This window comes from Ochotona curzoniae, unplaced genomic scaffold (genome assembly GCF_017591425.1).
Source record: "Ochotona curzoniae isolate NIBS_2020 unplaced genomic scaffold, NIBS_Ocur_1.0 contig_883, whole genome shotgun sequence".
In the NCBI taxonomy this organism is placed as follows: Eukaryota; Metazoa; Chordata; class Mammalia; order Lagomorpha; family Ochotonidae; genus Ochotona; species Ochotona curzoniae.
Window position 1 is genome coordinate 54,447,094 of NW_024466599.1, and position 13,398 is coordinate 54,460,491.

The window sequence follows — 13,398 nt, forward strand, 5'->3', positions numbered from 1 at the left end:
CGAAAGAAGCCAGTCACCAACACACAAATATGGTATGAGTCAAGGAGGGAGTGCAGTAGTTAAGGTCAGTAAGATGAAGATCAACAGTTGACAAGGCTGGGAAAAGAGGGGATAAGGAGTGGTTAGTCAATAGACATAGAGTTTCAGTTTTGTGTGATCTGGAAATGAACAGTGAAAATGGTTGCACAACATTATGGTTGTGCTTAATATTACTGAACCAATATTTAAGGTGGTTACAGCAGTAATTTTTGCTAATGTATGTCTTATTACAATAAAAAAAAATCTGTGGGGGGCGAAAGGCACATGTAGTATCTGTTAGAATACCACTCGTTACGCATGAGTCCTAGTGGGCATGTCGGGGCTGGTCACTCCCGACTCCCAGGCTCAGGCACGCTACCCACCTCAGCAGTCAGTGGCCATGGGGCTAAGCCCTGTGTGGACATCTTGCCCCTGCCCTCTCCTACCCTGACCTGCTGCTACCTTTCCCCCTGGAGTGCCCAGCCCTGCACTGTGAGCTGTGTTCTTGGGGGCTGGAGTGCGCAAGTTCGTAGCACAGCCATCCTTGGGAGTGACAGGGTGGAGATGGGGCGCAGCAGAGTGACAGGGAGCTGGGCCTGCATGGTTGGGGCATCAGGGCTAGGCCCTCCAGGTAAGAGGGCAGGTGAGCAGGTAGCAGTCTACAGGTGCATTGAGGGCAGGGAATTCTCCTGTGGGCCTGAAGTAGAGAGTGTAGCAGGGGTCAGGACCCAGAAACCCAAGCAGGAGCAGATCATCATGGCCACACTGGCCAGGGCAGCCAGGCCCAGCATCTGCCCTCTGGGACCCACCACCTGCCCTCTGGGGCCCACCACTGAGCCCTCTGGCTCCTGCCATCTGGATCAGGGAACAAGGCCTTCCAGAAAGTAGTCCACAAGGGCCTTTGTCTTCTCACTCATGAGCAGTGTCTCGTATGGTCACTGCTGGGAGAGGAGCAGAGCCCACTGCTCAACCAGCACCTGGCTTCCATGGAGTTTTCCAAAGCTGAAGGAAGGTTGGGGGTGGCACTGTGAGGCAAAGCCAGTTCCCTGACAAGGTCAACCCACAAGATGGTCCCCGGGACCACCCAACCTCCTCAAGTCTTAACTCCCCAACGTGGTTGCTTAGTATCAATTGCTGTCAAAGTTGTGTGTGTTTTTTGTTTGTTGTTCTCTGCTGATCGTGGGCTCCCGGAAGAGGGACCAGGGCTGTGCAGCCTGCCAGGGGATGAAGGCAAAGGAGCTTTCTGAAATCTCTTAATCCTGTGCTAGGGAGTCCTTTTGACTACCTACCCCCTGCCTAACAAAAGCCCTCTTTCAAGCAGGCTGCAAATTGCCCATCCAAAATTGGCCTAAGCTGATCCCAGCAAACCCAGCCCCTTTGCTCCTGAATGACCTCTAAGCAGCTGCTGGGAAAAGACATCCTTCAGCAATGCAGGGGGAAGGTCTTCTTTTTCCTCCCATTCCTACTGGGTTCAGAGCTGGGGGCCATCTTGTGGCCAGCAAGGAGGTCAGAGGTCAGCAGATGGTCCCCAGTCAAGGGCCCTGGCATGGATGTTGTAGCCAGTACTTTGAAGTTAATATGTCATCATCATGCTGACATTTTATCAGGACCGTGCGACTTACCGTGTTCTTACATCTGAGAGCAACTGCACAGTCTTCTGTAAGTTGTTTGAATGAGAGGCCGATGAGCTATCATCTCAACTGGTGGAAGAGAACAAATAGCTGTGTCAACCATAATTTGCAACCATTTGCTTGCTGCAACATGCTACCTGATGAACGGGACTACAATGATGCATTATTGTAACTCAAGGATCCTTAAAAACATGAGCGCTTTCACAACTTTAGCAAAACCCTTTACCCTTCCTAGTGAACAGATTTAGAACTGAATTTTGTGATCAAAACTGGGGGGGAAATGGTTTTAGCTTACAGTGTGTGATAATAGACATGCAAATCTTTGCTTGCCTTATCAACAAGTTGACCCAAGGGCTTGTTTTCCTGAGGCACCTGGGTCAATAGACTCCCATCCTGTTGAGATTCTTCATTAACTATGGACTGAGGCTTGTAGACTTGAACTTGAATTAAACTTCAATCAAACTAGCCAGGGCTGAATTCAAGAATATGTGACTCATAATTTTCTGTTCCAATCAACTGATGAACCAGCCTCGGTAATTACTTATTTGTTTAGGATTTTTTAAGATTTATCTGTTTTGGGCCCGGTGCGGTGGCGCAAGTGGTTAAGGTCCTCGCCTTGCACGTCCGGGATGCCATATGAGCGCCGGTTCTAATCCCGGCAGCCCCGCTTCCCACCCAGCTCCCTCCTTGTGGCATGGGAAAGCACTCGAGGACAGCCCAAAGCCTTGGGACCCTGCATCTGTGTGGGAGACCTGGAAGAGGTTCCTGGATCCTGGCTTCGGATAGGTATAGCATTGGCCGTTGCGCTCACTTGGGGAGTGAATCATCGGACGGAAGATCTTCCTCTCTGGCTCTCCTCTCTGTATATCTGCCTTTCCAATAAAAATAAAATAAATCTTTTAAAAAAAAAAAAAGATTTATCTATTTTGGCGTTGGCAGCCAGGCGCTCGAGGCAGTCCTGGCCGGCGGAGAGGAGCCGCACGTGTCGCTGGAGCTGGCGGTAGCAGTGGGGAACAAAGGCGGCTGGGGACCCCTGGGCTTGGGCAAAGGCTTTGGACATTTCTGAGTCCGGAGGTGCTGCTGCCGAGGAGACCCCAGAAACAATGCCAGGCTGGATGGCAATTACCCGCTGCGAGTCCTGTACTGTGGAGTCATTACCAACAGAGTACTGTGAGTATATGCCTGATGTGGCCAAATGTAGACAGTGGTTGGAGAAGAATTTTCCAAATGAATTCGCAAAGCTCACCGTAGAAAATTCACCCAAACAAGAAGCTGGAATCACTGAGGGTCAAGGAACCACAGGGGAGGAAGAGGAGAAGAAAAAGTGGAAGAGGTGGACGAAGTCAAATAAAACAAAAGAAGACAGTACCACAAAAGGTGACAATAGTTAAAATTCCCAGAGCAAAGAAGAAATAAGTGACGAGAGTGTGTGGTCTTGCAACTTTCGAAATTGATCTTGAAGAAGCACAAAGGTTTTTTGCGCAGAAATTCTCCTGTGGCGCCTGTCATGGGGAAGGATGAGATTATGATTCAGGGGGACTTCACCGATGACATCATAGACATCCTCCAGGAGAAATGGCCCGAGGTGGATAATGACAGCATCGATGGTCTTGGAGAAGTAAGGAAGTGACTTGAAAGCTTATCTGTATTTAATGATCTGAACTGAGAATTGATTGGCCAAAGGGAGAGAGGCCTTTTAAAATATACGTATTTATCCTACAGTCAGTCTGTAGACTACCTTCGTTGCCAGCGTTTTCACTGTTTTGTATAAGGCTGCTTGTTTTTTTATTGCCGAAGTCTGATGAACAAGGGAGACTGTCATGCTTATGCATGAAATAGAATTAGTCCAATACCAAATTTTGGTCATTTGGTAAAAACAAAAAAAAAAGATTTATCTATTTTTTTTTATTGGAAAGGCAGATTTAGAAAGAGAAGAGACAAAAAGATCTTCTATTCTACTCTTTCATTCCTCAAGTGGCCAGAGGTGAGCCTGTCTGAAGCCAGGAGTCAGGTACTTCTTCTGGGTCTCCCACATGGGAACAGAGTCCCAGGGACTTGGGTCGGCCCCCCTGCTTTCCCAAGCCATAACCGGGGAGCTGGGTGGAATGTGGAGCAGCTAGGACATGAAATAATGCCCATATGGGAAGATTAGACAGTGAGCCATTGTGCTAGCCACCAGCCTTGACTTTTGTATGTGACATCATTAAACATCTCTCTCAGTATGCCTCGCTATTGAGTTTGCTCATACTAACAATCAAAAGTATTCTTTTAAAAAAAAAAAGATTTATTTGTTTTTATTGGAAAGTCAGATTTACAGAGTGAAGGAGAGGAGAAGGAGAAAAAGATCTTCCGTCCATAGTTCACTCCCCAAGTAGTTGCAATGGCCAGAGCTGAACCGATCCAAAGTCAGGAGCCAGGATGCAGGGTGCCAAGGCTTTGGGCCATCCTTGACTGCTTTCCCAGGACACAAGCAGGGAACTGGACGGGAAGCAGGGCCGCTGGGATTAGAACCAATGACCATATGGGATCCCGGCACGTGCAAGGCAAGGACTTTAATCACTACGCTATTGTGGCGGGCCCAACCCCATAGGTTTTAAATGTTGGCTGATCTTAGGAAATCTGTTTTTTCATGTAGTCTCTGTGATTCACTTTGCAAGTCTGAGCTAAGTATCTTGGATTTTCCCTGTTAGTTGCCTGAGTACCCATTTGACTATGCAAACAACTTCAAAAAGTTGATAGACACATGGGAAATAAGTTTGTTTCAGTGAGAAAAAATAGTTTGAAATTCATGCATAGTTTTTTTTTTCACTAATACACCTTTTCTGCTAATGACTGAAGCACCACCATAGATACGCTCCCTGTGTACTTTGCGCTCATCCTATTTGTCCAAGAATTCCCTAGTGGCTGACTCATTCCAAAGGACCTCGTTCTGTTGCCAGTGACCAGGCTCAGACACAGGCAGGGTGTAGAATTGACCCTGTTATATTGCCATCATGCTATGACTTGGTGGAAAATTAGTTCTATTCCACATGATGCAGTTGTGTCCCCACTGCAGTGATGCCCTTGTGATGTGAAGGAAAGCCCCGGAGTTTTCTGTGCTGCAAGTTTACCTTCTAGACTCAACTCAGCATGAGTTGGCTGTGTCTGATGTTACAGACATAGGTTGTTACCAGTCTCAGCCCCATGCTCTGATAGGAACAGCCTTTTCTGATCATCCTCTGGGCTCTGTCACCCTCCTTTTCTCTGAAGACACCAATGTTCTGAGTAGAGTTTCCCCTAGTCCAGGAGCCAGGAGCTTCTTCTGGGTCTGCCACATGGGTACAGGGTCCCAAGGCTTTGGGCCATCCTGGACTGCTTTCCCAGGCCACAAGCAGGGAGCTGGAAGGGAAGTGGAGCAGCTGGGACATGAACTGTTGCCCAAATGGGATCCCAACACTTGGAGGTAGAGGATCAGCCAGCTGAGCCATTGGATACAGGTTTCAAGTGAAGTAACCTGGGGCCCCAGACTTGTCTGTAAGGAAGGAGGCCACTATCACCATCATCATGTGATGAAATCAGAGAACAAAATCAGACAAGGGTGAGGCCTGAAGAGGAGATGGCACTCCCAGAGCTGCAGGGTCTCCCTCAGCTCCTGCACAAGGTGGCCCAGTGGGCCAGCACAGGTGTGTGGGCTGGCGTGTGAATTCGTCTCTTCCATCAGCACTTCCTTCTTCCTTTCCATGTTCTCCATCCTCAGTGCAAGGAGTTATTCAAATAACCCATCCTGGACCCGGCATCATTTCTTTCTCACAGCTCATAAAATTCGTGCCAGTCCAGCTATCCACCAACCAGATGTAACCCAGCATTCCACCTGAGAATCCCACCCCCAATCTTCCAGCCCCTTCCCCAACCCTGCCCACTCACCAATCATCCCTAGACATTCACCTGCAAGCACCAATCCCCTGTGGCCTACCCTCAGTCCCTCTCAATCTCCGCCCCCCCCCCCACACCTTGCAGACAAAAAGGCCCCCAGGTCTGGCTCTGTCTCTTCCTCTCTCTCTTCTCCTTCCGGCCTCCATTCCCCTCTTCCCCTTCCCCTTTTCCTCTCCACCGCCTCCACCTCATTCCTGCCCCGCTGGAATAAACCTCCTAAGATACCTCGTTGCATCTGGTGTTTTCAGCTCACAGTAAAGAACCAGGTTGCGGGAATTAGCTGCGCGTATAATATCGTAATACCATATGAACTAGAACTCCAATTTTTTAAATAACTAACACTCAGAATGGCGGAGATTCCATGGGCAGAGTCAGCCCCAGTGGGGTGGGCAGGGAAGACTCTACATTGAGAGACAAAGATGGAGGAGCAGGGACTGTGATGTCAAGGAGGGATTTAATATGTCCCTGGGATATGTCTGGAATCAGGGTAGGCCAGAAGCTTGAGTCACACTTGAAGGTCAGAATAAAGTGTTCAGACATTTCAACAGAAAGCCATGGAATGCTTTGATTTGGGGCTGGAGTCTCAGACGCCTGGGTCAAGACAAATTTGAAACAGGGCTGGGGAACAGACTGCACAAGAAAGTTCAGATACAAGGTATTCATCAGCTGTTGTCACAGTCCAAGCTGAAAATGTAGGATGTGCAGGAGCCAAGGGGAAAAGAGAAAGGAGCAGCTGAACACTCTGGTGACCAATCCAATGAATTTGGAACTGAAAAATGCATGGAAGACAGAAATTTAAAAATGGTCTCTGTTTATTATTTGTATGATGCTAACTTTGAAAAACATAATTAAAAAAAACACCCTTATTTGAAAAGCAGAGTTCCAGAGAAAGGAAGGACAGAGCGTGACCTTCCATCTGCTGGGTCAGTCCTCAGAAGGCTCGGGGCTGGGCCAGGCCGAAGCCAGGAGTTTGGAACTCGAGGTGATCTCCCAGGTGGACGGCAGGGATCCAAGCACTTGAGCCATTTTCTACAGCTTTCCCAGGTGCATTAACAGGAAGTTGGATAGAAAGTAGAGCAGCAGGAACTCAAATTGGTACTCATATGGGATGCCAACATTGCGGGGGATGGATTTACCTGCTGTGCCAGCCCTATGATGCTGACTCCTTCATGTGCCCAAGAAAATAGAGTGTCTTGCAAAAAAAAAAGTCCTTCCATGTATTATTTAAAAAATTTTTTTCTTACAAGCAATTTTGCTTTTTTATCTTACAAAAGAATTATTTTTTCCTTATGTATCATACCATCTTTTGGTCTTTAATTTTATATTTTCATTTTTAGCAGAATTTTTGTTATTTTAGTAGAATATTCAGAATTGAGAGATTATCTTCTCTGTTTTGAATATATCTTCTTCTTTTAAGATCTAGTTCTTGGGCCTGGTGGCATGGCCTAGCAGCTAAAGTCCTCGCCTTGAATGCGCCCGGGATCCCATATGGGCACCGGTTCTGGTCCCAGCAGCTCCACTTCCCATCCAGCTCCCTGCCTGTGGCCTGGAAGGGCGGACAAGGACGGCCCAAAGCTTTGGGACCCTGCGCCCGTGTGGGAAACTTCGGATCGGCATAGCATCGGCCATTGCACTCACATCGGACGGAGGATCTTCCTCTCTGTATATCTGACTTTCCAATAAATAAATAAATAAATCTTTTTTTTTTTAAAAAAAGATCTAGTTCTTTTTACTGGAAAGCAGTGTACTAGAATATGCAGTATTTGCCCTAGCTGAAGATCAGGGGCAGGGCTGACTACACACCTTTTTACAACTTCCCAGCCCCCGGGGGAGGCCCAGCCAGGAGGACCTGCTCACTTTCCCTCCCGAGCCCACACCCTACCGGCTTCCCAGCTTTCCTGAGCCCAGAATGGGAAGGTGAGATGAGGTGATGTCTCCACACAGCCACAGAGGCAAGGAGATGAAAAGAATTCCAGGAATGCTGTGTTTAATTTAAGGCAGACCCAGCCCGCAGCAACCAGCCTGTAATTTCACTCAGAATAACCAGTTTGTTTTCCTTGGACGTTCCAGGAATGAACTGGCCACCCCTTGTAGAAGCTCAGCAGGAATGCCATGGGGCCCCTTGCTGGGCCTGTGGCTGACTGAAGCACAGCTATGGTGTCTGACTCTCCCTCCTGGCTTTGGGACAGGGACGGGGTCTCCATGGTGGGGTGGAGGGGGAGACTTAGGGGCTTTTCCTTTGCTCCCCAGATTGCTTTAGCCCTTGCAGCTGACTTAGTGCCCAGAGTTCCGGGGTTAAAAGGCTGTCGTGGATAATCCTAGCAACACAATCTATCATCTCCCAAGCAATCTATTCACCATGTGCTCATTAAGAACGCGTGCCTTAATGCTGTGCTAAGAACCTTCAATGCAGTGTCTTGTGGGGAGATGCACTTGTCACTCTCAGAGGGTGAACTTGAGGCCAAGGGAAGGAAGTTACATAATGCATCTCAGGTTGTGCAGCTGGGATTTGAGCTTGTCCTGCTGCTGTGCCAAAGCCCAGGCTCTGCTCAGCTTGCCTGCCCAGCTGGCCCCTCCCTCCCCCCCAGAGCAGGTTCCTTTGCTGGCCGCGTTGGTGTCTGTGAAGAGCGGAGCAGTGATGGGGACTGCCGGAGTGAGAAACCACATGTGTTCCCCAGCCCCTCCTCTGGCTTCAGATTCTCATCTCAGAAGGGTAGACGGAGTGGGATAGGGACATGAGGTTCTGACATCTTGGGCGCCTCCTGGCTCTAAGAGTTTCTGATTTTATTCTGCATCAGGATGAACAGCTACATCCTCAGTGAAGTTAAGAACCAGGCGAAGCCACGCTGTACCAGTACACAGCTTGACCTTGGCCCAGGGAGGCACGAGCAGGGGATGAGAGGGAAACAGGTAGTGGGGGCAACCTTCTGAGAATGTTTCCAGAAGAGAGGAGAAAATGATGGGGTGGAACTTGTAACTCAAACCAGGGACTGGTAGTCCAGGTGGAGTCCTTCCCAAACCCTCTCCAGGACTGAGCCTCCTGCAGACCGAGAGGGCACTGCAGATGGCCTGCTCTGGGCAGGGGGCTGCCTCAACCAGAGCGCAGACTTGACGTCTTGTTTCAAATGAGAGACCGCTTTGAATGAGTGTCGCTCTCCTCCGCTCTCAGAGCTCACTGCAACTGAGAGACGAACTCTCTTCCCCCGGGGGCGGGGCAGGGAGTTAGACAGGATCAGGTGAGCTGAAGTTTTGCCAGTCCTGCACTGTGGCTTTACCCTTTCATCTACCCACTTGATAACGCTCCCCTTCCCGGCTTGCACCTGTCTCTCACCTGAGACCAGGAGGCCACGATGATCATGTGGCAGTCGGACTCCACCACCTGAGGACCCCATGAAAATCCTAGATAGCTTCACACATGCCAAGATCCCATCCAGTTTGTTTATTCAATGAAGGCATCACCATCCCCTAACTTATAAAAGAGGTTGATAATGGGGAGGGATCCACTTTTGCCCTCGATCCACTTTTGTCCTTCTTTGGTTTCCTCCTCCTCTCTTTCCTCCTAGGCATTGCTGAATCACTCACTCATGATGTCCTGTCTCCACATGATGGCCCTCACTCGTGTGTGAAAGTAAGCTCACATTCTCTTTCCCTGCTTTGAATAAGTCAGACTCACTTGGGCACTCTAGATGGATGTCTCTGAATTCTTATTTCTGTGGGGACAAGAAGCTGGGGTAAAGGGTAAGATACCCAGGCCCAATTCAGAACCTGTCAGCGGCAGGAGCCCTCTGGCTCCCCTCGCGGCGCCACAAGGAGGAAAGGTGGTGAAGCCAGGAGCTGCCCACTCGGGAAGGGGCTGATGCAGACACAAGCTCAAGCAACAATGGGCCTAGTGTGGGAGGCCTGGACTCCTAAGAAAGGTTTCCATGGCACCCAGAAGCCTGTAAGCCACAGCGTCAAAGGACGCATTGTGTGGGAGCCCGGGAGTCCTGGCCCCTCTCTGTGGCATGCACATGCTAGGTGGGAGGCTGGCAGCTATCCCCTTGGGCCCTGTAAATGCCCCTTGGCACTGTGCTCTGAGATGGCACTTGGAGGGTCTCCAAAGTCTGTGCACACACTATCCCCACTCCACCCCAGAAAAGCAGGGGCAGTTGCTTGCTGGGAGCTTTCCCAGGGCTTTGGAGTTCAGGTTGCGGATTTGGGTGTGCATTTTAAAAAATTTTATTTATTTTTAGAAGGAAGTCAGATATACAAAGAAGAGGAAATACAGAGAAGATGTTTCACCCACTGATTCACTCCCCAAGTGGCTACGATGGCTGGAGCTGAGCTGATTGAAGCCAGGAGCCAGGAGCTTCCTCTGGGTCTCCCGTGCGGGTGCAGGGTCCCAAGGTTTTGGGCTGTCCTTGACTGCTTCCCCAGGTCACAAGCAGGGAGCTGGATGTGAACTGGCACCCATGTGGGATCCCAGAGCCTGCAAGGCAAGGACTTTAGCCACTAGGCTGCCACGCTGGGCCCTTGGGTGTGCATTCTTTAGGAGCTGTTAATCTTGAGGGAAAGCAACAGAGACACAACCCATACCCTCTGGGTGCACTTTCCCCAAACTAAGCTAATCCGTTAATTCTCCCCTCTGCTGACTCATCTGGAGGAATGACAAGTTTGGGTGCCAAGTTGGGAGAAACAGAAGACATTTCTCAGGTTACCGAGCCAAGAGCACAAGCTGCTCACTTTCCTTTGAACCAAAGCAGCGTGTCCGCAAGTTAGCCTAAGTTAACCTTTAATTCTCAGCCACTAATGGCAGAGGCTCTCTCTTTTTTTATTTTTTAAAGATTTATTTATTTTTTATTGAAAAGTCAGATATACAGAGAGGAGGAGAGATCAGAGAGGAAGATCTTCTGTCCGATGATTCACTCCCCAAGTGACCACAACAGCTGGTGCTGTGCCGATCTGAAGCCAGGCACCAGGAACTTCTTCCGGGTCTCCCACACGGGTGCAGGGTCCCAAAGCCTTGGGCTGTCCTCGACTGCTTTCCCAGGCAAAAAGCAAGGAGCTGGATGGGAAGTGGAGCTGCCGGGATTAGAACAGGCGCCCATATGGGATCCCGGCGCATTCAAGGCAAGGACTTTAGCTGCTAGGCCACGCCGCTGGGCCCAGCAGAGGCTCTCTTACAGGTACAAGCCACCTGCTTTTGCCATGACCTGGTGGGTTCTAGGAGATCATGGATCATGTAAGGAGAGGCCCCTTGAGCTGGCCCTCACCAGGCAGCACCCTGATGTGGGGTGGAGGAGGTGTGAGGGTAGTCATGCAAATAAAATGGAGCTTGTCTTAGCCCACTTCAGCTAACAGGTGCAACCTCAGCACCACTCTCCTGCAGTTGTCTGACATGGCCAATCAGGAATGTAGCTGTTTGTCCTGCTTTCGTGTGGGCCTTGATCAGACATGAGGTGAGTGTGGAGGGTGGCCTGGGGAGCAGAATGTGTACATGGGGTGGCAGAAGCGGGGCTGTAGGAGGGACATGCAAAGTTGGGGGTCTTGGCAAAAGATCTGGAGTGTAGTTGGCAAGGCAAGAAGGGAACTGACAAGAATCCTAAGGATCTCCCCAGGTCCTATGTTGCTAAGAGTTGATTAGCATTTGCTAAGCTTAACAAATGCTAATCAACTCCTTAGCCCACAACACTATGTCCTCCCCTGATGGCTCCACATGCGGGGGCTGGAGGCAGTGCAGGCAGGGGCTGTCCTTTCTCACCAAGTCCAGCACCCACTGTAATCTATCTGGCTCCACAGCCTCTTGAGGTATATTTTCAGCAATTCAGAGAAATCATGCAACTCCTTCCTGGTTCTTGCCAGAGCCTGCAGGGAGAGTGGGTCTCCTACTGCTCCCTGGTCACATGTTGGGGCTTCCTTCCAAGGGGTGCCCAGCCGTCTGTCCACCTCAGATGGCTCTCGCAGAAGCTCTAACCCAAACAAAGCCGAGGGTTGGGACGTCTCTGCCTTGTGCTTGGGAAGTCACTTAACTTCTCTGAACTGCGGCGCTTTCTCTGAAAGGTGACTCCATCCTGGCTCACATCTGGGCAGGCACTTTCCCCACTGGGGTAAGGGTGAGCCATGTAGAGACACCACAGGGTCTCTAAGAAGCCAGAGACAAGGCAGTTCATCTGGTGCATCCTCAGTGAAGTTAAGAACCAGGCAAAGCCACTCTGTGCCAGTGGACATCGAAGTGGCCGGAGTAGTGTTGTGACACAGGTGGCAGATGATGGTTCAGGTACCTGGGCCCCTGCTACCCGCATGAGAGATCTGGATGAAACTCTTAGCTCCTAGCTTTGACCTGGGCATTTGGGAAATCAAACAATGGATGAAAGATTTTCTTTGTTGTATTGTCTTTCTAATAATAAATATTTTCTAGAAAGATTTATTTTATTTGAAAGTCAGAGTTATAGAGAATGAGAGGGAGGAACAGAGAGAGAGGTCTTCATCGGGTGGTTCACTCTCCAGATAACCAACTCTTGGGCCAGGCTGAACCCAAGAGCTTCTTCCAAGTCTCCCACACAGGTGTAGGGACCCATGTACTTTTGAGCCATTCTCCCTTGCTTTCCCAGGAATGGACAAACCTGTGTAATGGGGAGAGAATTGGAGCGTAGAACCTCTTGGAAATGGGATGCGGTGATGACTCTGACCCAAGAAGAGTGATAGGTCATTTACAAAATCCTTCATCTGTCATGGAACCATATCTGTCATCATCATCTACCCATCATCCAACTCTTTATCTGTCAGTCACTGATGGGGGCCAGCATTGTGATACAATAGGTTAACGCTACCACCTGGGATGCTGCTATCACTATGGGTGCCAGTTTGAGTCCTGGCTGCTCCGCTTTCAATCCAGCTCCCTGCTAATGGCCTGGGAAAAGCAATGGCATTGCAACAATTTACCTGCAATTTCTCATCACTTCATCTGCTGAGGGTGTCACCTGTTGTTTAGATGCAGAGACTGTGATCTGGACAGACAGGGGGGCAGGAGAGAGCAGGGAGGACCCTCCCACTCCTTGGGAACTCCAGGGAAGCTTCATCCTCCCGCTGTGGGTCTCTTGGAGGCCTGGCTTTCGAAAACCTTTTTGGTAGGGAGGTGGCTCCTTCTTGGAGAATTGTACATCTGGATGCTGAGGCTGGAGCCCTGTTTCCTTTCTGGAATTTGACCTCTAAAATTCAGGGCACTGGCATGTTTTCATTTTTCATCTCTAGCATTTCCGGGATGTGCTACAGTGGTTTAAAAACAACAACCAGAGAAAGTTGAAGTATCTCCTCAGTTATAGCATGGGGGGGGGAGTACATTTGCATATAACTGGAATTTATTTACTTTCAGCAAAGCTTATAAGGAGCTGTGTCCTTATAAGCTTCCCTGATGGGGAAGCTGCAGCAAGGACTGGAAAAATCTCCTGGGGGTGATAGCAACATCCACCAGGCAGAGTTCACCCTTGACCTGCCCTGGAACAGGGCTTAAGAGATAATCAGGTGCGTCTGGGCCTGGGAGAGAGGAAGGCAAAGCTGCCCAAAATCTGAATTCTCAGTGCCTGGTGGCACTAGCTTCTGAAAATGTCCTCGCCCCAAGCATCATGGCTCGCCACTCTGCCCTTCCGTCTGGGGCTCCTCTGAGATGGCAAGGTTAGAAGTCCCGTCTTTGCAGGACTAACATTGTCTGTACCAGCAATGTTAGGGCACACTTAAGTAACAGACTGACAGGGAAAATCAGTTGGGAGTGGGAATTTGGTGGGGCTATATCCCACACTCTATGGAATTATACAATAAAATTCAAAGTTCAAAATGAAAATTAAAAAAAAAAGAAGTCCCA

The 13,398-nt window shown here is 49.5% G+C and overlaps 1 pseudogene; it reads left to right on the forward strand.

Moving 5' to 3' along the window:
* The first annotated feature begins 352 nt into the window (after positions 1 to 352).
* Positions 353 to 3,279, forward strand: LOC121164980 (annotated as a pseudogene).
* Positions 3,280 to 13,398: the final 10,119 nt, after the last annotated feature.